The following is a 26,349-nucleotide window of genomic DNA, read 5'->3' on the forward strand; positions in this document are numbered from 1 at the left end:
TATCATAGCTGCTTTACTGTTGTTACTCTCACTACACCACTCAGAGCAGTGATCGGAAAGAGAATTATCGGTATACAGAATCAAGCACATGCTGCCTCAGCCATTCGCTATTTGAACTGCTCTCATCCGACAAATGCTTCAGATCCTTTCCTGTACGGACCTCGCGGTTCAGAAACAGTTTCATCCCAAGAACTATAAACGCACTCAATCAATCCAACAAGTACTCCTTATAGAACTGGTTGTACTTACAAGTACAATTACCTCACTGCAAACTTGAGATACAGTTATAATATTTCATAATCTGTGCCACTTTATAAAGCACATATTTACATATGATGACGGTATCATTTTTAAGATGAAATGCAGCAAAATATGTTTATTATATTATACAGATAAAACTTTTACTTCATTTAAATAATCTATATTGTTAATAATTAAACATGTGAGGACACAGTGCCGCAGCGCTAACAAGGAGCTGGCGCTCCGTTCATGGATTGTTCCTGCCTCGTGCTGTATTCTTGCTGGGGCTGGCGTGACACTGTGGAAAAACAGATAGATAGGATAATTAAACATGTACTACGAAGATATTTCAATGTTCCTTTAAAGTTTTGAAGAATCGGCGTTCTAAGCTTACAGATGGCTTAACATCTAATACAGAGCTGATTGTGTGGCGATTGGTTACTTGGAGAAAGAAAAGGAAGGACAGGAATCGGGGGTTAGTACGTTTGAAAGAGACAGTACTGCTGCAATAAATTATTTCATCGAAAGTCACGCATGGCACAGCAAGCATCTTGCGGGAGGCAGGAACAATCTGTAGACGAGGCGCCTGCTCATCACTATCACTGTGCCACCGTGTCCCCATGTTTAATAACATGCTTTAACTCCTATCATCATGAAAATGATATCATGTTTACATCTCAGTATTTTAATTATTTAGAGAGCTGTAATATTACGACTGTAATAGATTCTGTGTCCTGTCGGAGGAAGAGAAAGCCCATTTAAGAAGCAGGTAGTGCACATAGAAGATCAAATACAAAACAAAGCATTTAACGTGCTACTTTAGTTACGATGGAATTTGAGAAACTAGTAAATTAAACAATTTTAAGATGAAGTTTATGATGTTCTACTTTAATGACAAAATAAACTACGTGATTAAAGTGGAAATTTTCGAGGTTAAAGTTGACATTTCGTGCTTTTTTCCCCACTGTATGCCTATTTATTTTTCTCTGTACCCTAATAACCTTTCATATGACACTCAGACGGTGGGCTACGACTGCCTTTTCATGGCGACTTTGTTATCTGACAACTTGTTTATTTTGGGCACTGTGCGACTTTGTGAACTTGAGCTTTCAAGTTTTTCCGACACACTATGTCACTTGCTCAGCTTCCTTTGTTGATTATATCACTGTTTAAACCAAAAAATAGTACGTCTTTCCTTGCCTCCACTTGGTATTCGCTGAAATTCTTCTATTCCCCCCCCGTGCTTTTGCCATTGTATCTCACAGAAGGCTGAACTTAAGGGCTATTTATATTGATTTGCATATTCAAAGAGGCGTAATTCTGGGAGGAGTTGGGGCGGGACAGCAGGCGCATGTATGTGCGTTACTTTTCATGCTGACTGGTTTTTATGTAGTAGAAGAACGTGGAAGTTGGCATTCGCACAGATTTATGCATTTGGATTTTTTAGTGCGTAAGCACATTTCCGCTTTTGTCCATACGCCATGTTATAGTGTGAATTCTACGCATGGTGTTATACATGAGGCCCCAGGTCTCATGGAAAGTTCCTTTATAAATGTCAAATACAATACAATTTATTTTTGTATAGCCCAAAATCACACAAGAAGTGCCGCAATGGGCTTTAACAGGTCCTGCCTCTTGATAGCCCCCCAGCCTTGACTCTCTAAGAAGACAAGGAAAAAGCCCTTGTAGGGAAAAATGGAAGAAACCTTGGGAAAGGCAGTTCAAAGAGAGATCCCTGTCCAGGTAGGTTGGGTGTGCAGTGGGTGTCAAAAAATACAATACAATACACAGAACAGAACAGAAGTAATCCTCAATACAGTATAAAAATAAAAATATTACAAGTATGGAGCAGAATTTAACAGTAGATGATATCACATAATATGATTTGGATTTGTTTAGAGTCCTGGAGACCTCAGCCATCAAGCTGCCTCCCCCTTACTAGCCATTCCATTGCTGAGACAGTGCTGGGCCAGCCAATCCGATGAAAGGACCCCTCTACCCCACGATTCCTGAGATCCTCCATCACAGATGACTTTACCTTAGGCAGGCAAAACAAGTTGGCAGGTGGGCAGTGGCACCAAGTGCCACATTTGAGTACCGAGAAGAGAAACAGAATAGGTGAGGGTTAGTAACAAATTATAACTATCATTTTACTTATGTTTTAGTGCTAATTACTAACAACAGAGATGCAGTCTGTACAGTTAATCAGCAGCTCTAGTCAGGATATGCTAAACTGAAGTAGTGAGTCTTCAGCCAGGATTTAAAAGCTGAGACCTAAGGGGCATCTCTTATACAGTAGTAGCAGGCAGACCATTCCACAGTTTAGCGGCCCTGTAACTAAAAGCTCGACCTCCCACTGTTATTTTATTAATCCTTGGAATCATAAGCAGACTGGCATCTTGAGATCTTAATGTGTGCTCTGGTTTGTAAGTCATGATAAGTTCAGACAAGTAAGCTGAGCCTTGGCCATTTAAGCCTTTATATGTTAAAGGAGGATTTTGAAATCTGCCCTAAACTTAACCGGGAGCCAGTGTAAGGATTTAAGAACTGGAGTTATGTGTTCATATTTTCTTTTTCTTGTAATAATTCTTGCAGGAGCATTTTGGATTAACTAGAGGCTGTATAAAAAACAATTTGAACATCCAGTGAACACCACATTGCAGTAGTCAATCTTACTAGAAATAAATGTATGAATTAATTTATCAGAATCCTGTTTATTTAGTAAGTGCCTTAATTTCCCAACTTTAAAGTATATGTGAGTGCATATGCTTTTAGCTATTCCCCATCACCTCCCACCAGTAACCATGTATGACGTTAAAAAATTTACTTTTGAATAATCAATGACCTAATCACCAAATACATTTGGCCATGTTCCTGAGTGACATCTTTACTTTTAAACTACTTATAAATCCTGACTTTTACATAAGAAATGGTTTACACAGGTTTGCGAAAGTAAGCAAGTTTTACGCATAGGTCCCCAGATTTGTATAATATATGAATGCAAAAATTAAGAATTGAGCTATATTGTAAATGTAGCCTTAGTTTTCTAACAATTATGAAAGATTTATCTAAGCAACTTGTTACAATTTCTGCTGTTCCTAAAAATCCTAACACTCATCAACCTACCAGGAAAGTTTAAAATATGAATGATGAAATATATAGGATAACTGAATTATGTGGTTTTCTGACTGGAGGACTGCTTAATCCATTAATTTTCTTATCTTATTTACATAATTCAAGGGTATAAAACCTATCCTTGAATCAATAGGTAGAAGCAGGACTTAGGCAGAATCTCAGTTTGTTGAAGGACTCACTCACTCACTCACACTATTAAAGCTTAGATTTATCAGCCTACATAACACAGTGATTTTGAACCATGAGAGGAAAGTGAAGTCCCAAAGGAAAACTACTGAATCATTAGTTGAGAAGGCAGCTAAAGTGCTGCTCACTGTGGCACCATACTGCCTCACAAGAATTCACTGAAATTCATTTTAAAGTTATCAGGAAAATCAAACGTTACTCACTGCAAGACTGTGTGTGATTGAATGGAAACATACTGGAATAATTAATTCAAAGGCCTTTAAAATATAAGAATAAACTCTCTGTATAGAAGAGCTTAATATGCAGTCTGTTGTTGCCAGCCTTAGAATATTTCTTGGCATCAATTTACTATGGGAATCTTTTAAAACTGTCCCCCTGGGTGTCCGCTATTGAGGTTTAGTTTGCGTGTGGTTTTATTAGAGAAGAAATATTGATTTTATGAAGATGATCCCAAGTTCAGTAAGAAACTTGAGCGTGAAGATCAATTATTATTGACTTGGCCATGTTACAAGCAGTCAGCACGGTGTGTGAAGGCAAGTAAAAATAACAATATTGCATTTTCTTTCAATATGTGCCACATTAAAGCGTAAGAGGTGCTCTTTATGTAATTTTTTTCAGGGTTTTGCACATTGTCCAATCAGCATCTCATATTACTTAGAATCTCTTGTCATGTAATATATGCGGCATAGTGACAAATTGACTTCAATATCAAAACCTTTGTCAGTTCACTTCTTGTTGTTCTTACTTGTTTTAATTCTAGCCATCTAGGAGGGAAGACACCCTGGATGTACCAGTCACACTGTTTAAGAACTGTTAGGCTTGGACCCTCTGTAATATTATGAATGCTTGAATTCTTTGGTCTAGCATCTAGGAAGATGGCACTTTAAACCTCTTTTACCTCACCTAAGGTCAAAGTGTTGCCTGGCAGAATGTGAACACATCTGGTTAACTCAAGTCACAGAAAAATATTTATAATCTCAGAGAATTGTTGGATGTAATCGGGAGATTGCAAGAAACAAGCAGAGAAGTCAGCTGCCATTATAAATATGGAATATGTGACTACAAAACTCATTGTGGCAATGTCTGATCATGTGACTTGCAACACATACTGTTGGTATAAGTTGGTATAAACAAAATGGCCAAAAAAAAACCCACTAACAACAAGTTGACACTGAAATGATGTCAGTGTCATAATGTTAAATATTTTTGAGAGATACAAAAGTAATATACAGTATAATCTCATATAAAGTACACAGGGATGTCAAAATTGAAATTCTAGCAAGTACTGAAGTCTCCTAATGGTAGCTAATGCTTTATACTGTGTTCGGAGATTTCTCAGATAAGGAAGACAGACGTTTTGAGATAATTTACTTGACTGATTATGGCACTGGAGAGTGACGACAGTTGATTAGCATATGATCAAAAGAATTTCACTGTACAGGTGGCATGGTAGCACAGTGGTAGCGCTGCTGCCTTGCAGTAAGGAAACCAGGGTTCTTGTCAAAGATCCTCCCTGCGTGGAGTTTGCATGCTCTCCCACTGCCTGTGTGGGTTTCCTCCAGATATTTTATTTTTTTCCCACAATCCAAAGACATGCAGGTTTGGTGAACTGGCAATTCAAAACTGGCTCTATTGTGTGTTTGGGGTGTGTGACTGTGTGTGTGTTTGCCCTGTGGTGGACTGGCACCCTATTGCTAGCTGGGATAGGCTCCAGCAAACCCCCATGATTATGCTCAGGACTAAGTGAGCCAGAAAATTAAATTTCACTGTACTCTGTATATGTGACAGTAATGGCCTGATAAATATACAGTGGTGTGAAAAACTATTTGCCCCCTTCCTGATTTCTTATTCTTTTGCATGTTTGTCACACAAAATGTTTCTGATCATCAAACACATTTAACCATTAGTCAAATATAACACAAGTAAACACAAAATGCAGTTTTTAAATGATGGTGTTTATTATTTAGGGAGAAAAAAAATCCAAACCTACATGGCCCTCTGTGAAAAAGTAATTGCCCCCTTGTTAAAAAATAACCTAACTGTGGTGTATCACACCTGAGTTCAATTTCCGTAGCCACCCCCAGGCCTGATTACTGCCACACCTGTTTCAATCAAGAAATCACTTAAATAGGAGCTGCCTGACACGGAGAAGTAGACCAAAAGCACCTCAAAAGCTAGACATCATGCCAAGATCCAAAGAAATTCAGGAACAAATGAGAACAGAAGTAATTGAGATCTATCAGTCTGGTAAAGGTTATAAAGCCATTTCTAAAGCTTTGGGACTCCAGCGAACCACAGTGAGAGCCATTATCCACAAATGGCAAAAACATGGAACAGTGGTGAACCTTCCCAGGAGTGGCCGGCCGACCAAAATTACCCCAAGAGCGCAGAGACGACTCATCCGAGAGGTCACAAAAGACCCCAGGACAACATCTAAAGAACTGCAGGCCTCACTTGCCTCAATTAAGGTCAGTGTTCACGACTCCACCATAAGAAAGAGACTGGGCAAAAACGGCCTGCATGGCAGATTTCCAAGACGCAAACCACTGTTAAGCAAAAAGAACATTAGGGCTCGTCTCAATTTTGCTAAGAAACATCTCAATGATTGCCAAGACTTTTGGGAAAATACCTTGTGGACTGATGAGTCAAAAGTTGAACTTTTTGGAAGGCAAATGTCCCGTTACATCTGGCGTAAAAGGAACACAGCATTTCAGAAAAAGAACATCATACCAACAGTAAAATATGGTGGTGGTAGTGTGATGGTCTGGGGTTGTTTTGCTGCTTCAGGACCTGGAAGGCTTGCTGTGATAGATGGAACCATGAATTCTACTGTCTACCAAAAAATCCTGAAGGAGAATGTCTGGCCATCTGTTCGTCAACTCAAGCTGAAGCGATCTTGGGTGCTGCAACAGGACAATGACCCAAAACACACCAGCAAATCCACCTCTGAATGGCTGAAGAAAAACAAAATGAAGACTTTGGAGTGGCCTAGTCAAAGTCCTGACCTGAATCCAATTGAGATGCTATGGCATGACCTTAAAAAGGCGGTTCATGCTAGAAAACCCTCAAATAAAGCTGAATTACAACAATTTTGCAAAGATGAGTGGGCCAAAATTCCTCCAGAGCGCTGTAAAAGACTCATTGCAAGTTATCGCAAACGCTTGATTGCAGTTATTGCTGCTAAGGGTGGCCCAACCAGTTATTAGGTTCAGGGGGCAATTACTTTTTCACACAGGGCCATGTAGGTTTGGATTTTTTTTTCTCCCTAAATAATAAAAACCACCATTTACAAACTGCATTTTGTGTTTACTTGTGTTATATTTGACTAATGGTTAAATGTGTTTGATGATCAGAAACATTTTGTGTGACAAACATGCAAAAGAATAAGAAATCAGGAAGGGGGCAAATAGTTTTTCACACCACTGTATAATAACCCTATACTGTGTGAGGCCACTCCCAAACATTTAACATTGACAATCCTAGTTTTCATTCTTTCTAAAAGTGAAATAAAAACAATAAAAATCATATTTTTACAAACAGTATATAGAGAGTAAGATGCAATCATCCTAATATACAGTAGGACTGCAAGATTTTGTAGTAGATTAATGTTACAGAAATGCGTTAAAATCTTCCCTCCATCTATTATTATGCCTGCATAATCAAGTTCAGGTTTGCCACAGTCACAGCCTATACTTTTAAAAGGGATTTTGTTAATTTTATAAATCACATTACAGAGGATGAGACCTCTCCCCAATTCAATTAGGTGAGGTTAACAGCAGACCAGGTTGTTTATTTTAGAACAGTACTGTACTAATAAATTCTTTCCCAATTGTGAAAAACATTTGGACAATTTCTGATACAAAAAAAAAATCTCAAATTTTAATTTCTGGATGCAAGGTAGGAAACAACCTTGGACCATGTGGAAGTCCGCTGGCGGGGATACTCAAATATAATTTGCCTAAAATGCAGGTAGCCTATCCTGCATTGAGTGCTAGTACCAAAGAACATTACATTTATCCACTAATTCCTCCAACCATTATCAAATCTCATAAACAGATTTCACAGTTGTTGGGCCTGGAACATAGGCTGGCAACACCAGATTTAAGACAACAACCAAGCCTGGAGAGGACACCAATATTGTAATATCTTGCAGTCCAATAGTAGGGTGAATATTTTTTCAAGGGTAGTGATGAAGGCTGAACATCTGATAAAGGATAAATGACTCAAAAGGTGAGTCTTTAATATTGTTTTTAAAAATTTTATTACAGAAATAACAATTACCTGTGGTTTTCCTCATGTCCTCCTGGCTTCTTTTCTATGTACTGTGGTTTTCTGCCACACTGTGTTAACAGATGTCTCTAAATTGGTTTGGCATGAATAAAGGTCACTTGCAATAAACTTGTGCTTCTCTCAAGCCTGGCTCCTTCCTTGTATCCAATGCTGCTAGAACTGTCTCCGGTCTATTGTGACTCTGAATTGGATTAAGCAAGTTTTACAATGCTATGTTATATTACGTTCTTTAACAGTTTCATTTTTTTTAATTAAGAAATTCCATGACTTTTTATAGTTGCATATTTGCATAATGAACGTTTATCCACAAAAGCCTACAAGATTAGAATATTGTGCAAGCAGCAGACCACAGGCAGATTAATTGATTTGTTCAGGGTCAGTACTGAACCAGCAACTTTCTGGATTACAGTCCATTGGTTCAGTCACTGCATCACACTACCATAACACATCATTGTGCTTTAAATTAAGTGACCAATATTCAGTTCTAATCTTCTTATTAAGGTTTTAAAATATTGAAATTATTTAAGCTGTTGCTTGGTAATAAGCAGACAGATGGATGTGACACTATAAAAACTATAGTATTAGTAGTATATTAGTATGAGTATAGTAGTGCAGTATTTACTGACAGACAATTTTGCCTGTGTCTGATTCTTGTTAAAAAATAAATCTTCATGTGAATACAATTCTTCCTAAGGCAGGTAGCTCTAGGAATAAAAGTGAATTTAAATGATGAAAATGGAAAAGAGTACATAAAAGTATAAGCAACAGGAAAAACACATTTGCCTATCCTCAGAAACAACCATGGACTGAACATTAGTCCATAGAAGAGCATACTCACATCTACTTCCTACTGTCATCTTATGAACCCTCTGACAGACTTGAAGTCACAAATCTTTACTTTACTGGGAAGCCTTTTCGTGACTGGAATACTGTGTTCTGCTCTTGGTGGGTATTCCTGAATTCTTTATGATGGTCTTATAACATTAGTAGCTGATCATAAGATAGCATGCATATTTTGGAGAGAGTATACACTGCCTGAAAAACAGATTTGCTTCTCTGAGTCTAATGCTAGCTTAAAAACACCCACAACATATCTCAGCCCAGGCAGCTGAAGAAGAAAAATGTGAATGTAACAGGGAAAGAGCTCTTAACTTGGCTTTTAATGCTGGTTTAACTTGTAACAAACACTTGTGAAGACATTACATCAATATCATCAAATGAGTCTCTGGTACAACAGGAATAAGGGCATATTTCTAGACTATGGCTCTGGTTTTGCTCCTTCAAATGTGTACAGGAAGATTGAGTCAAAGAAAATTTCAATGGATAGATGGCTCAATGACTTTCACCATGACAGCTCCCAGATATTAAACCATTGTGACAAACCTAAAAAGTAAGAGAACATTTTAGCTACCTCATTTTTATCATTTTTTTTAAAAACTAATTTTAAACATTTGCCCAATAAGCAATACAATTTCATATGTGCCCCTTTTTCCCAACCACTTCTGTAAGTACCCAAAATATTCTGGCAAGATGTACTGGAGCTGTAATCTTGTTCCCTACTTTCTTTCTATATATACTGTATAAATCTCTTAAATAAGATCTTGCTTTGCAGTTCACAATGTAGTATTTCATATTCCACGTACAAGTTAAAATATTGGTTATCTGTCTGCATATTTATAAGCTAAATCTATGTGTATACTTGTAAATTTTGGAAAAATAAAATATATTTGCATAATCAATTAAAGCAAAAATCACAGTGACATACTAATTATTGAATATGTAGTCTAATGTCTCCTATAAGTGGCTGCTTTGCTATGCATGAACAGAAATAAAAATAAAGGCTTAAATGCAACCTCACCTGCATAAAAGCATAAATAATTAAATTATATATTAACAGCTTTTATAATTCTGCACTCCCTTCCAAAAAAGAAGAAAAATATGTGTCAGCTTCCATTATAATGTTACCTACTTTTCTGAGGATGCATATTTTGAAAAAGTTCTGGATTGTATTACAGTATGTCTTACATGGCTTTACTACTTTACAAAGGACAGACCTAAATCCTCTTTAACTATCATTTTAAAGGATGTTCTTCAAACACTAGCCTACTTCACTCAAGCAGGTTATTACATGAGTGAAAGGCAGTGCTGACATTCCAAGATAATCAAACCAGCAATTTCCGAAGTCAAGGACTAGTATGACTCTTGCGTATTTATTAATTTGGTTAATGTGAAGACCATTGTAGCTCATCTTTGATCCGGTTCAGAAGGGCCACAGTGACTTTTTGTTTCAACCCAGTATCTTAGTTATAAACCAATGATTTCTGCTGAAGCTATTTCTACTCAAGCAACATTTCTGTGCCCCACTTTAGTTACCGTGCTTGTTAAAATCTCCATCTCTTAATTACTTCTTTTAGACTTAAACAGCTGCCTTCACTGTATTTGGAATGCTTCTTTTTTTTCTTAATCAGTTATCAATTTGCAATGAAATGCAAGTGACAAAGGAACCAACTGTTCCACGTGTAATTTGGCTTCACTTATGCCTATGTCCATTCTTTGTGAAGTTGGAAGAAACAGAAGATAAAAAAGTGCAGGACTAGGAATTATTCTTCTAGTGGGTAGAATCTGACTTCTTCATCGGGGTGGAAGATGAACCATAAAAAATACCATACATCAATTTTTTTCAAATTACAACCGTACTGCTACATATTTACTTCATAATCACAAGTCAAATTTATTATATTAAAAAAGTTTTTCCATCATGTCTGTGTTATTCAGCCTTGACCAGTCCCCTCCACACCGCTAGCCCAGTCGTTACTCCTACTCTCTCTGTACCACCCCATGAGACTCAGTGCTAAGTCACCCATCAATGTAGTCGGTTAAAATGGCATGACAGAAAAGCAAATTATCTATTCAAGAACATCAAATTTTAGATTGCAATAGAAAATGTAGTAGCAAGAGTTGACAATGAACGTCGAAAAAAAGAATGAACAAAAAGACCTGCATATAATAAAAATCAAGAACAAAGAGAATTGTACTATAAATTTCTTCTTCTTCTTTCGGCTGCTCCAGTTAGGGGTCGCCACAGTGGATCATCTTCTCCCATATCTTCTCGTCCTCTGCGTCTTGTTCTGTTACACCCATCACCTGCATGTCCTCTCTCACCACATCCATAAACCTTCTCTTAGGCCTTCCTCTTTTCCTCTTCCCTGGCAGCTCTATCCTTAATACCCTTCTCCCAATATACCCAACATCTCTCCTCTGCACATGTCCAAACCAACGCAATCTCGCCTCTCTGACTTTGTCTCCCAACCATCCAACCTGAGCTGACCCTCTAATCCTGTCCATCCTCGTCACACCCAATACAAAACTTAGCATCTTTAACTCTGCCACCTCCAGCTCTGTCTCCTGCTTTCTGGTCAGTGCCACTGTCTCCAACCCATATAACATAGCTGGTCTCACTATGAGTCCATCCTGTACACCTTCCCTTTCACTCTTGCTGATACCCTTCTGTCACAAACGAAAATGAAAAAAATATCCCAAATACTATGCGAACAGAAATGCAAAAAAGCAACATTTATAGAAGTTAGAGGATAATGTAATTCATAATATTGTTTTTGATGAGGAATTAATGTAATTTAATTTTTATTTACTTTTTATTATGTTTTTCTTTTTACTACATTTTATTATTCACTGGTATTTAAAATAGAAAGTTATAGTGAAACACTCAGGTAACATATTATTTTTTGTCTATAATAAATAAGGATCAAACCGTCTTCCTCCCATGCCTCACATACTCTTCTATATACCATCTCTTTAAATACAATTGCTTTGTTTAACAGAGAAGCGCCCTGATGGTCTCTGAGCAGCTCAGCCCAGTGCCCACCCTCAGGGGTTAACAAGGGAAGCAAGCAAGGGGTGGAGCCCCCTATTATTATAAATTATTTGTAATACAAAATCACGATATAAACAAAATCTAACTTATATTAACATGTTTACAACTTTAAAAAATTACTAAAGAGTTCATAAGTACTATTTACGATATTTAAATGACAATAAACAGTTTTTTTTAGTTTGCTTTTTGTAATTGTGGTAAAAATAGGAATTTCTTAAACTAAATCTCACATTAAATAAAGAAAATATTCACAAATATCATTAATGTTATTTAATCTGAGTCAAATCTAAGCGCCCTTGGTTTGCACAGGAAAGTCAAACTCAAATCTGAGAGGGATACAGTGACTACAGGTTAACATTCCATACAATTTCTTGATTAGTAACCAACTACTGATTATATTGTCAGATACTTCTTCTATGTTAAATTTAATTGACTTTCTTTAAAATTAAATTCTTCATTATTTTTTTTCCTTAACCTGTAGTCAGACAGTAAAGAGATGCAAAACAATCCACAGATAATTAGACAACTTGATCTTACTTGCAATTGTGTCAATCATACAATAGATGCTTCAATAAAATATTGGGTAAAAAAAAGCAAAGGACTGAGAATTAGTTATCTGTGCTAGTCAATTGAATGATGCTCTCAGAAAAAAACAAAATCTGCCATTCTGGATATTGCTTGCAGAATGAAAGCACTAAGAAGCAAAACAAATAAATAACATGCTTCACTAACAGGACGAGTTGGCTTCTAATTTAGAAATTGGTTGGAGGAAAAATGTCTGTTCTGCAGGAACTGAGCTTGAGACCCCGGAGTTTGCTGGCCATTTGTTAGCCTTCTTCACACCTCATTATTGTTTGGCTGCTGGTTAAGGAAAATATTCTTAAAATATTGTGAAAGTACATCAAAATTAAGGCAAAATATGTATTCATCAGAACTGTCTCAAGAAACGTTACTGGGGCTCCTTTATATCCATGGCAATATGCCTTTGTAATCCGCCACTGTGACCGCCAAGTCAGATGTTTTCTTTTCTTTTTTAGTTTTCTTTCTTTGAAGTCATCCTGGGGTGTATCTGTGAGGGTTTTTTTGTATGTGATAATATAAAAATATTTTTTATTGGGCTGAAACAAAAGGCCAAATATCCCCCTGGTGACAAAAAGTGCTATTCATCTATTTCTTCCATTAGCTGATGAAACTGTTTACTAATTAAGAAAGTGGCAGGAACAAAAATATGAAACTACTGTAGCCCTCCAGGATTTGAGGTAGACACCCCTGGTGTCAACAAAGCCTTGAAATTACGCAAGACATCACAGCCTTACCTTAAATGAACTATAAATCAGTCATCAGCAACCCACTGTGCAAATAATCAAAGATAGTTCACGGAATTAAACGTTTTCTATAAGCTTCTCAAGGTGAGCTATTAAAACATGTCTGGAAAGTGGATGGATTCTGCAATAAGCAAGCATTTCTGAATCCAAGCAGAACTGAAAAATGATACAGGAACAATTAAAAATGATCAGTCTACAAAATTGCTGAACATATATGGTATCTTGACATAAAGTGTAAATGCATAAAACCCCCAAAATTCTTAGGAGGTGACTAGTTTTATACCCTTCATGAAATGTATGAAGCATACTCCCTTGACTCCTTCTCAACCTGGGACACTCCTGAATACACACTATTGACAAATTGAATTACATTTCAATTCAATTCATTTTTCTATAGTGCTCTTCACTGAGTGCAGGCTTATGATTCTCTAATAGTCTTACAGCTATAATATGATGAGGGTGCGGAAATATGAATATATCTCACCAATCCTTCGGTCACTTCATTGGCTCCCTATCCATCTCCGCATCGAATACAAACTCTGCTTGTTTACTCACCAGTGTATCTATGGAAATGCTACACAATATCTTAAAGAACTCCTTATATTACAATCTACTATAAGAAACCTCGGTTTTACAAATACCTACCACCTTCGCCCCCCTGCGACCAAACTTCATACAATGGGAGACCGAGCCTTTGCAGCCTGCTCCACGGCCCTGGAATGCCCTATCAGAGAGCCTAAGAACACAGCAGAATGTGGGCTGTTTTAAAAAACAGCTAAAGACTTTTCTATTTAGGAAAGCATATTAACAAGAATAATATAATTATTGTTGTTTTATCTCTGTTTTTATCTTTCCTTGCCTTTGTTTAATCTTTTTATGTTGTACTTTGAGATTTACTGCTAATGTAAAGTGCCCCTATAAATAAAATGCATTATTATTATTATTATATGCCAGGCAGAATACTCATCCTTGTAAAACTCCAATGTAAGTATGACAGAGTATGTCTGCTAAGTAAAAAAGTTCAATACCTTATGTTCCTGAATTAACTAAGCCATTGTGTCAGTGAATAGTCACACAGGTTAAAAAGTTTAAAAAGTGGTTTGGAAAAATTGAAGAAAGTCGAATTTTCCTTCTGGAATTTACCTTTCCAGCCTTAAGAAATTATTAGATTAAGTGTGACCCTTGTCCCAGTGTGTGTCCACTGTAATGGCTTGTTTGTCCATCCAGGACAGGTTGCTGCACTGCCTGGACTGTTAACTGGGTAGGGTGACCAGACTAATTAAATGCAGGATGGATGGATGGAGATAGATAGATAGATAGATAGATAGATAGATAGATAGATAGATAGATAGATACTTTATTAATCCCAAAGGAAATTACAGGGGTACTGTAGAGGACAAAAAAGGCACAAATAAACTTAATAACGAAAACTGTAATAATCTTAAGTATGCTACCAAAGTACAAACACACTTAACAAGAATTATGTATAAAGTAATTAAATGAAGTGTAGGCATTTACTAAGTGTAAAGTGATTAGAATTTCATATTCTTATTAGTTTAAATTTCACAGTACAGTATAGCAGTCACTGGCACAGTATATTGCTCAGTATCATAATCTGTTAAGATGTCTGCTATACCAGCTCAGTACCAATAAGCACGCTAAGAACAATACCACCTAAAATGTGGGGTGACTCATTATAGAGGTTGATGGAACAGGTTAGAAATAACTTTATATTCTGCTCCTTGGAGCAACTTAGTTGTCTCACTCTTGTCACTAAATGTGCTCCACTGTTTAGCCAAAACCTCATACAGGGGGTTAGAATCATTGTCCACGATAGTAATCAGCTTCCTTAGTGACCTCTGTTTTACCATTTCCTCCAGTGTGTCCAGCCTGACTCCCACGATTGAACCAATCATTTTAATCAGTCTGTTGGCACCATCTGCACTAATGACATTTCTCTTTTCACAATACCAGATAAAAAATTATATTGGCCACTACTGACTGGTAGAAAACATTTAAGAATGGCCTGCATACACCAAACGACTTCGTCCTCCTTGGGAAATACAGTGGACTCCGACCCTTCTTATATACTCCATTCAAGCCTGTAGTTCAGATGCTTCCTGAGAAACATGTATGTCTTCACCACCTCCACATCTTCACTATCTGCAGAGTGGGCTTGACCTTCCTGAAGTGTACAATTATCTCCTTTGTCTTACTGATTTTGAGCTACAGGTGGTTCAATATGTACCATTCAACAAGTCCTTCACTAGTGTCCGTTTTTCATTCTCCTACCCACTAGAGATACACTCAACTATGGCTGTCATAAGAAAATTTCTGCAGACAATATGATTCATTATTGTATCTAAAGTCTGAGGTGTACAGGGTAAACAGGAAGGGAGACAGTACATTTTCCTGCAGAACCCCTGTACTACTCATGCCCATATCTGCTACACAGCCCTCAGTGACCAGAGCTTCTCCTCTAGCATTTTGAGCTGTATAGTGCTGAATGCCCTAGAGAAGTCAAAAGGAACACTCTCACCTTGTTGCTGTTTCCCCAGATGGAAGTAGATAGATACTTTATTAATCCCAAGGGGAAATTCACAAGTTGTCTCTGTTCAGCAGACAGATGACAGCATTGTCCACCTCTATGTTATCCTAGTGGACAAACTGCAGTGGGTCCAGTGCTGCTCTGACCCGAAGATGCAAGTGAGCCAATATTCGCCTTTCCAAGGTTTTTGTAATGTGTGAGGCCAGTCACAGATCAGTAGTCATTTACCACTTTCGTTTGCACAATGTTGAGGTCTTATACCACACATGATGTTTTCCATACCGCTGGAACCCTTTGTAGGATCAGACTCAAGTTGAAGATAGGCTGAAAACCAGACACAGTTGCCCAGCGCACTCTTTCAGTATTTTAGGATTAACACAATCACGTCCGACAGAGGTTTCTGGTCCGTGTTAAGGCCACTACTGGGCAGCTATGAGGTTGGCAGAATAGTGAGTATAAGTCGTAAGAATAATGTTATGTAAAAATAACATGGTGCAGTTTGCAAAATGGACATGAAAGTATGTTGATTACAATTCGAAATTTATTTAACCGTTTCTTCTGAAAACATAGAGACAAATAAAGGTCAGGTGTTAAACTCCCATCAGCCTGACACGTGCGTGGGAAATACTGGGGTCGCGGATGTCACCTCAGACAACCAAGTATACCTGCACAGGCGTGGCATACACAAAACTGTGTACAGGATGAGCAAGACCGGTTACGTTTGTGCACGCCACTGGTATGTTAGGCAGCCTAAGAATGAGGAGGAGAGCGGTGAAAGTGCAGTGCTCAGGTGGAAGCCTGTTAAACTCGGTCGTCTTGCTTCCATCTGCCGAGTGCGGTGAGACAATATTACTGTTTGCGAGAGGGGGCGCAAGAAACGAGTGCCTTCAGAAGGCGCTATACTTACTTGGTTTGGTCATCAACTTGAGAAAACTGATGACACGGCATGAAAAGTCACCGCCACATCGTAAAGGCAATTTAAAAGACTGAGGAAACGATAACCCGCTGGGTCACGTGCGCACATGCTGACCGTCAGAAGCTGTGCGCCGTAGAGGATCCAGCCGGGTGCCGCGCAGCGCAGTGCGCTTTTTTTGTTTCCCAGATCACCGAGGCAGGCTTCTTTATCTGAGCGCCACTGTTGCCGAATCGCGATGGCTGCGACAGCTGGTTGACCGAGCGAAAAACCCGTCGCTTTCTCTCCCCCCTCTCATCTTTTTGAGCAAAAGAAGAAGTAGTAGCAACCCTGAGCGAAGACGCTCGATACAAGACTGCAGCTTTTGCCGAACCACGGGCAATGGGGACAGCAGGGTTGTAGAACACTGCCAACTACAACTAGAAAGAAAGAAAGGGAAGGGTCAAGGAAAACACACAAAAAAGAGAGAAACACAACGCGGCCGTCTCTAGTGGCTTTCCTTTGAATGTTCCAAACAAACCCCATCTGCCTGTCAGCGGCGCACGAGACAACAGGCTAAACGGGAAGAGAAGACGCCGGGAATCCGCTGTCTTGCCAAATAGAGCGCGGTGCCGCGGCCTCCGCCAAGGAAACTCGGACTCTTTGCTTGAGGTAAGCCGCCGGTTGTCATATGCAAGCTCACTGGTAACTAGCAATGAATTAATTTTTTAAGTTTTTTGTGCTTGAACTTATGCATAGTAATTCATGACGGCTTAAGACTCGATGCATGGTGACAGACTACGGGGGGTTGTTGTTGTGGATAAGAGGTGAAATCTCCCGGTCAGTGCTCATGGCGATCTATCATATAGCTGCATAATAAATACGTCCGCCGTTTTTAACACACGAGTGCTGTCAAGCCGCTGCACGTCGGCAGACGTTAGACAGTTTTGTATTATAATAGGAAGGAAATGGCAGCGCCTTTCATACAGAAATCTCCAGTGATTTGTGAAAGGTTTATTCTTTTTTCTGTCCTTTCTGTTGCGTAAACGTGCCAGGCAGTTAACCAGTCGCCGTTGTTTTTTTCCTTTCCGCTAACTGGATCTGGAGCAATCGGTTACACTAAAGATGAAACATCTTTAATTTTGCAGTTGAAAATGGTCAAAGGTGGTTTGTAATTCTCGCAACCAGTTACTATTCAAGTAGAGGACAGGATGGAGGCGGGCCACTCCTGTAGTTTCACGCCAGACCGGTAACGCAGGCTTCCGACGGTAGAAGTGTAACTTCATTGTACTTCTTAAAGAAATGAACATGTTTGACGACCGGCTTGACTACAACTTGTAAGTGGAATGCCCCTGTGACTTTGGACAAGACAAATGTAGTCGCAGCCGGCGTGCACTTTAAACTTGACGTTGTCAGGAGTAACTCTCAGAATGCTGCCTGTCATACTGGAAATCGCTGCTGTGCGGACACCTTCATGTGGCTTTAAGTTGCAAAAGAATAAAAGGTACAAGAAACCGAAAGTAGGATATAGTCCATCCCGGTTTGATCGCCGTATTGCAGATCAAAAAGGCTCCCAAAAATATTGTTTTAAGCTAGAGTCCAAAAAGTAATGTTTCTTACACTTTTTCAGGTGCTCAAAGCCGATGATAGTAGTAGTTGCATCTCTGTGGAATGAAATTTTGGGGTTTGCACAAAATGTACTGTAGATACACCACTAGGTTTATGGCTGAGTCGGAACTGGACCAGTGTGGGTAAATGTAGGAGGTATACAGTAGTAAACTGGCATTCCATTCACAGTTCCTCCTTTGTGGCCACAGTTGCTGAAGTAGGTTGTCTGCCATCCATAATATAACAACATTCTAAAAGCTGTTTCAATTAATTCCACAGACACAGAATACAGAACATATTATTGCAGCATCAGGCGTGTAGTAAGAACTGACCCTGATGGTGTGTCAGTCTTGCACAACACCCACGTGTTCAGACATCCACACTCACAATTACAGAAAGAAAATTAGGAAATGCCAGAAAGTCTAATCTTCATGTCATTGGAATACAGGAGTTAAATTGACACGAACAAAGGGAGAATTAAACAACCACAATAACCAGGTGCAGCATTAGAGTCCATAACAGTGAATCCTTGTGTCAGCTGCACTATTTGCACAGCACTGCAGACCTTCTTGTTCACCTAGTTTTGGAAAAAATGTATTAAAATGATGACTGGAATTTCTGCTATTCTGTTACCAGTAACAGAACACTCCATGATAATGTGCAGTGAATACACTTGACTTGAGCATTCCTAGTTTTCACACTCTTTCTCTGTATGTTTAGCATTCGTTTGCTCGGAGGTTGATGTGCTTGCTGCTTCCTGAGCAGCTGTTCTTTTCTCCACCCTAGCGGCCCGCTTCTTCTCTTCTTTTGTCTGAATCTTTTCGCATTAAAACTGATTAAGTCAGTGTTTGTGTTGCAATTACTTAGTATGTCTTCTTTAATTTTTCACTTAAGCTGGCACTTAAGTCTTTAATCCGCCCCAAGAATGATTTAAGATATAAAGAGGCAGGGTAAGTGACGACGAAGGTGGTAGGGATGAGAATGGCGCATGCCCTGCTGGCCGCTGCCAAGAGTTGATTCTACAATAAAATAAAAATAATAGGAGGAATAACCTTGGAGGTCAATCATCACCCTGAAAGAGGATAGTAGTCGTCATGTAGTATATGTGTACCAAATTTCAGGTCAATAGGTCAAACGGTTTGTAAGCTTCAGGTGATTTAAAATCCTGGACAAACAAACGAACAGCCACAGTAGCGTATTATATGTAAAGATTTTCCTAAATATCCTGCCATATCTCTGTAGCACCTATCTGCTCCCACTAGTTCATCAATGATGCCCTTTTACTTATAAGAATGGGCTTCCGTGAGTGTTGTTTGCTGATATATTGAATGTGTTTGTCTACCAATATTCCATTCATTTTATGTTTTTAAGGTGTTTAACAAAGATTCAGATTTTTTTAAAGTAGTCACCTAATAGTGAACAAGCAGTTGCCTGCAGACCTAAATAAGCAGCCTCCAGGCATCCTGGTCATGCAGGAATTGTGACTTAGTGATTAAGGCTGTGATGCTTAAGCATAGTTGTTATTCACCAGAACCTACAAAGTAACTTGTCATGACCCAGAGGAAATCTAATTTCTTTTAGTTTTTCACATCATAGGATAATTGCTTCTATTATTTATAATATTACAATGTAAAGTGGGTTGGGGATGAAATTGTTATAGTAAGGTGTAATATAAAATAGCAGTTATCATCTCTGGATTTTTCCCAATGTCTTAATATTTTATTAATGTTAATTGGAATCTCTGAATTCTTCAATTTTGAGCATGTAAATCTGTTCTGCTGTGGTGGGTTCTCCAACAAGGTTTGTTCTAGTCTTCTCAGTATTGCTTCTAAGGTAGGCTCAGAGTCCACTCAGACTTGCTCTAAATTTTCCTGCTCAAGACGTGTATGGCTATTCATGACACATTGACGTAAGTTTACATGCACACACATACCTGGGTTAAGGTGAATAACCTGGTTAAGGCATATTTGTCTTTAAAATACATGTTACGTGAACAACTAGTCTTCTGGAATTTTATGTCAAAACACTTAAACTATGCTAAAAAAAAATAAAAGAGTTCAAACGTCCTTATTGACCTCCATAAATCTAATAATGGCATGAAGCCTCTTATAATTTTCTTGTGTTTTATAAATATATTTTGTCAAATTAATGAGTTGTTTATAGGTATCTGTTGCTGGATTGCACGCAACACACCTTCTTCTGCTTGTCAGAATTAAATATTTCAGCCAGGAGAACGAGTGATGCAAACTTTTGCCTCCTTAAATTTATTTTGTGAACACTTCTAAGTGTGTGCAAAGAAAATACATGCGCAGAGTGCAAAATCCTTAACATTAACCTGGTTAAGGGTTTACATCGCTACATAATCTGTTTGTGGAGAAATCTACCTCTTTTAACCACATTTCTTTAACTTGACTTAAGGGTTTATATGGCATTTAGAAATCGGGTTTCTGTGAATAACCAGATTATTGAGGCACATGTAAATGCATCTGTTGTCATTTAGTCTAATGCTTGCTTTTGGCAGTTATTTTAAATTATACTATACTGTGCCTGATGCTGTCAGGACAGGCCCAGGCCACCCATGACCCTGAACTGAATTAAACAGGTTTGAGATTGTAATGTAATTTTAGATGCAGTCTAGTAGTTTTGTAATAAAAGAAAAACATAATTCCTTTCACACCTTTTAGCACAAATAACAATTTGCGCCATCTTCTTTCTTTATACTCTTATCTTAATTATTGTGGTGGACAACTTCCCGGACATGTTATTTCAGACAAAAATTTATTGCACACTGAGATCTTTGTGAGTGATGGAATGAAAGAAATAGTAAGGTGGCAGACTATAAAAGCATATAAATGAAATACAAGAACTGCACTCTGATTACTTGTTCAGTTGATATTAAACAAGTAAAGTATGGCAAGATCTAATAAAAAAAAAATACAATAAGCATTTATACCATGGACAAGGATATTCTTCATTCTGCATTGTTTTTAAAGATTTGCTCTTGCTGTTGACTCTCCCCTCTTTCTTTTGGGCATGGAATGAATTCTGGTTTGTTAAAGTTGACTTGCTTTTATGTAAAGTTATTTTATTTGTTGTATACGTCAGACTTGATCATATGGAATTTTTTTTTTCCATCAAATGCAATCAATAAATAAAAACAAAACACAAATGCCTGATGTTGGGATTCGAGTTTGGAACCATTTATTAATGATGTGATAATTCTTTAGGGCTCTGCCGTTATGTGCATTATGGTATAAATGTAGGAATTAAGTATTTTGTCTAACTTGATAATTTAGATATCCAAATGTGATATTTTAAAGTTAATTATATAATCCTTTGAAGAAAACCTTGGGGGTGATGGGAGGTAGTAATTAAAAAATTTAATTTTAAAGGGGGTTCATGGATTGTTTACCATGAGAAAAAATAGAAGCTGATGTGAGACTGATTTAATCTCTCATCCGTTCACTCCCAAGAAGGCTGTTCCATGTGGTTCCATGTGGTTGTTACAAAGTTTTTTACATGAACATTAGAAAAGGTGTACCTTGTAGCGTTCTGTTCGGATCCTTTTAATACTTACATGCTTTTCTTCAAATTGTGTCCTCTGTATGGGGAAAAAAGAAGATGGTTGGAAAATGTGTTTTTTAGTTTAATAATATTTCATCATGATAGCTTCTTAGTTTTTAAGTTGACTAGGGGGTTTGCCCCCTGCTCGCTTCGCTCGCCAACCCCGTGTTTGATTTTCCGGACACATTTTTAAGATTTTTTTTTCTTTGAATTGTTGCTATTTCATTAGTTTCACTTTTATTTCAGAACTTATGTAAAAACAATATTTGGAATCTTTTGAGTCCAGATATGCTGAATCTTTTAAATGAGGTCAGTGAGACATGTGTTTAATGACTTTGTCAGGTTAGAGATAATGAAAACTGGAATTCAAAAGACTCAAAAAAAAAAAAAAAAATAAAATTTGTGATTTTTTTTTTTTTTTCTTGTAAATAATACCACTCTGCTGATGGAACTAGATAGCACTTCCAAGCTTGCAGCCAATGGCTGTGAATAGTAGGTAAATTTGGATCTTACTGGTTGTTCATAGTTCATCTAGCCAAAAAGCAATGTTAATGGAGAAAATATGAAAGGGATCAGAAATTTGCAAAATGAAAGAAAGGAGCTGCTTGATCAAACAGCAAAGCTGACTGAGGTTGGTGAGCTAGGTTCCACAGTACATAGTGTACATATTAGAAATTTTTGGAGCATCAAGTGAAAGGAGCTTTTGATCAAATACCCAAAGTATCTTGTTTTCTGTGTTTCTTGCATCCTATCCTCTAGAATTATAACTATACTAGCCAACCCGCGGTGTAGCATACGCCGCATAATTATTTATTGATGGGTGAACACTTCATGAAAGACACAGTTGTCCAAATGGGGTGGGTTTGAGGATACGACTGTGAGTGAATGAAAGATGGAACTCTGTAGAGAGAAACATACAATTGTCCGTGACTTAAAACTGGTTTTGGCAGATACAGGCATATCTTTTTGAAAGTTTGTCCCTTATTAATTGTCATTGCAAAGGCCAATTGAAAAGGAAATTGTCTGCGTGTAAATGTAAATATATGTTTTTTTAAGTTTTTAAGCACAAATATAGTTAAATGGCCAACTCGCGGCGTAGCATACGCCGCATAATTATGTATTGATGGGTGAACACTTACTGAAAGACACAGTTGTCCAAATGGGGTTGGTTTTGAGCATACGACTGTAGGTGAATGAAAAGATGGAACTCTGGAGAGGGCAACATACAGTACAGCGTTTTACACGCTGCATACAGTGATTCACATCGAAGCATAGACACTGCTAAGACATGGGATACCCCTCGCAAACTGTTTTACACGCTGCATACAGCGATTCACATCCGCGACAAATATGATTCTTCTTAGATGGTCCTGTCGCATCCACCCTCGCTCTCGAAGCATACACACTGCCTGATCATGTACCCGCTCGCAAGAGCAACTAACAGAGACCCACCCACCAACTGTAAGACCATGGGATACCCCTCACAAACTGTTTTATACGCTGCATACAGCGATTCACATCCGCGACAAACATGCTTCTTCTTATGGGGTGGGTTTGAGGATACGACTGTAAGGGAACTCTGGAGAGAGCAACATACAATTGTCCGTGACTGAAAACTGGAGGACCGCTGCCGCTCCCCCACCTCCCAGAGCGAGGGACGGGGCTGGACTGCAGTCGCGCACGGAGGGCGTGAGGGGAATGACGCCCAGTGAGGACGATGTATTGATGGGTGAACAGTCAATCGCCAGTCTGCATCGTTTATGGTCGGAACTACGACGGTATGTGATCGTCTTCGAATCTCTGACTTTTGTTCTTGATTAATGAAAACATTGTTGGCAAATGCTTTCGCTCTCGCGCGAATTGTTTGTGGGCTGGGCTCTGACGTGCGTGTGCCATGGTCGGCTGCTTAGTGAATTGTTGGTGGGCAGGGCTCTGTGAGTTGGTGGGCGTGGCTGTCTTGCGTGCGTCTTGCTTGCCATGGATTTAGTGAATTATATACAGTATATATATATAATATAGATTATACCATAGAATGCATAGAACTAAATGTAAAAACATTGAATAACACTGAGAAAAACTTGAACAACAGAGAAAACTTAACACTGCAAGAGTTCGCGCTATAGCACTACGAACTGCTCGCTAAAAACAATTTTTTAATTAGTTTTAAGCACAGGGAAAAAAAATGAACATTAGAAAAATCCATCTTATATATAATTCGCCAGTCTACTCACTCACTCACTCACGTCTGTCCGAAGCCGAATGCGCAGTCGCCTTCTGTGCAGCTGCCCGAAAAACCTTACGAGACCGACATTGCGGTAGGCGGCGGATTTACGGCCGCGAAATTTCACAGAGAAAGGCGACTTCGATTAAAGCTCTAGAGGCCTGAAAGGCGATTTCGACCACAGCTCCAGGCCTAATTACGCATTCATGCAATACACTGTAGCAGTACTACTTTATAAGAACTGCATCTCCCAGCAGTCCTTGCAGGAGCTGCTGGGGTCAAAGGAGGTTTAAAAGAGGGCAGAGGGCAAAAAGGAAAAAAAAAGGTTTGTTTTGTTTGGTGCTTTGTGTGCTGCGTTCATCTGTCGTGCTGCCTGCTGTTATTGGAACACTAATTAATCATTGTGTCCTGGACTGTATTTGTTTGTTGGGGTTTGGGTCGTCTGTCTACCTGTATGCTGAGGACTGTGTTGGATTCATTGGTTTTCCGGAAGAGTGGAGCAGTCCTGAACCATCCATCTGATTTCATCCTTTCCGTATCAACCGGCAGGACTGTGTTTTTCCTTCACCCTTTCAACCTACACATCACTGGGCTTAATTTCGTCACTTCCCATTTTTCATCCAGATTGGTTTTCATGGACTTTTGCTGTGTGGTGTTTGTGTGTATATATGTTAAATGTAACATCGCCGAAGGGGTCAGGAGTGGTATTACTGTTTTAATTTAATTAATTGTGTTCATTATACTCTTAATTGTTTGCCTTTCCCGGTGTGCTTTATTGGTCTCTGTTGTGAGTGTGTGTGGGTCGATCCAAGGCTGGGGACGTTCCTGGGATCTCTTATATTAAAATAAATAAATCGCCGTCAGCCTGGACGGTGTGAATCTTAGCGGCCCCTGACCGCTACAACACCTATATCAGGTTTGTGGTGCTTATACTTACTACTATTGCACTCGTGCCAGTTTCATCTTACGTTGTCGAAACGGGCTCTTTGTCTAGTAATTTAATAAACCACCAAGAAAAGTAACATTGCAACAGTGCACGCTATGAACCGATCACTGTAAACAGAAGTGAAAACAAAATCAAGCCCAGTGCATTGCAGCCTGTGTGTGTGTGTGTCTCTGTCTCGCGCGCCTGTGTGTGTGTGTCTCTCTCTCGCGCACCTGTGTGTGTGTGTCTCTCTCTCTCGCGTGCCTGTGTGTGTGTGTGTGTCTGTCTCTCTCTCTCGCGTGCCTGTGTGTGTGTCTGTCTCTCTCTCTCACGTGCCTGTGTGTGTGTCTGTCTCTCTCTCTCACGTGCCTGTGTGTGTGTGTCTCTCTCTCGCGTGCCTGTGTGTGTGTGTGTCTCTCTCTCGCGCGCCTGTGTGTGTGTGTGTGTGTCTCGCTCGCGCGCGCCTGTGTGTGTGTGTGTCTCTCTCTCTCGCTCGCCGGTGTGCATGTGTGTGTGTCTCTCTCGCGCCTGTGTGTGTCGCACTCGCTCTCTCTCTCTCTCTCTGGCTCGCTCGCTGGCTGCACAGGGAGAGACTGAACACGTGCGAAAATCATTGGCGTGCACATACCGAAAGGGAAACTGGCTTGTTCGTATGCGAAAGTATGTGGTCGTGAACAGATGCAAAAGTTTGGCGAACTTTTTGTGGTGTTTGGTGAGGTGTTGCGTGCTGGCACATGAGGCTCAGGCGTGCGTATCCCATGACGCTGGAGGAGTGTTACAGTTGGCAGGTAGGGCTCTGTCTTACGTGCGTGCGTATCCCATGGTCGGGCGACTTGGTGGATTATATATAGAAAAGCAGCCAGAACCGAAAAGAACAATGAAAAGTCAACGTGGCTCAGAGGTGCATGTGGACTGTAGCAGAGACGAAAGCGACTGAGGCGGTGTTTGGTGAGGTGCTGCGTGCCTCGAGAGCAAGGGTGGACTCGGGAGGAGGGTTAGAGTTGGTGGGCGGGGCTCTGTCGTGCGTATCCCATGGTTTTAGAGTTGGTGGGCGGGGCTCTGTCTTGCGTTTTGCCTGCCATGGTCGGCTGCTTTAGTGAATTATATATATATATAGATGTTCTATTTTGTGAGAAGATTAATATTTATGAATATTAAAGTGCAGAACATAAATTGCCTTTAGATGATTTATATTATTGATAGGTGCCTAAAACAAAATATTTTCAGTTCAGTGATTAGAAAGAAATAGTCAAATGTTAGAAAGAAGGAAAATTGCCCATTTTTCAAATAGTTTAACATTGAAATACTGGTGAAAATGCTGTAAGAGGTTCTGATTGCTATCTCTGTAGAGCAAGTGTTATTTTTCTTTTAAAACAGCTGATTATGTGTTCAGAATTCACAAGCTTTTGCTTTGAAAAGGATTGATTAATAATACTTTCCAGTTATTGATCCACTGAAATTGTCCTCATAAATGTAAAAGATGTGTCAGTAGTGTGTAAGTGTACAAGCTGGCCCTGCCTAAT

At 39.1% G+C, this 26,349-nt stretch overlaps 1 protein-coding gene and 1 long non-coding RNA gene across 3 annotated transcripts in view; one reads left to right on the forward strand and one right to left on the reverse strand.

The window, feature by feature from the left end:
* Positions 1-7,848: 7,848 nt before the first annotated feature.
* Positions 7,849-16,613, reverse strand: LOC127525982 (uncharacterized). Its single transcript, XR_007933602.1, has 3 exons — positions 16,524-16,613; positions 8,474-8,555; positions 7,849-8,032 (listed from the first exon to the last, which is right to left on the reverse strand). It is a non-coding gene; the product is annotated as an uncharacterized LOC127525982 (long non-coding RNA).
* The window catches only part of fam135a (family with sequence similarity 135 member A), a 113,932-nt gene continuing 103,645 nt past the window's right edge, over positions 16,063-26,349 (forward strand). The window contains exon 1 of one of the 2 annotated variants that reach the window (XM_028820508.2): positions 16,063-17,180. The gene's annotated coding sequence lies outside the window, so the exon portion shown is untranslated. The remainder of the gene's footprint in view (positions 17,181-26,349) is intronic. The other variant, XM_028820507.2, reaches the window with a different exon arrangement.

The sequence above is a fragment of the Erpetoichthys calabaricus genome, chromosome 15, assembly GCF_900747795.2.
Source record: "Erpetoichthys calabaricus chromosome 15, fErpCal1.3, whole genome shotgun sequence".
Classification (NCBI taxonomy): domain Eukaryota; kingdom Metazoa; phylum Chordata; class Cladistia; order Polypteriformes; family Polypteridae; genus Erpetoichthys; species Erpetoichthys calabaricus.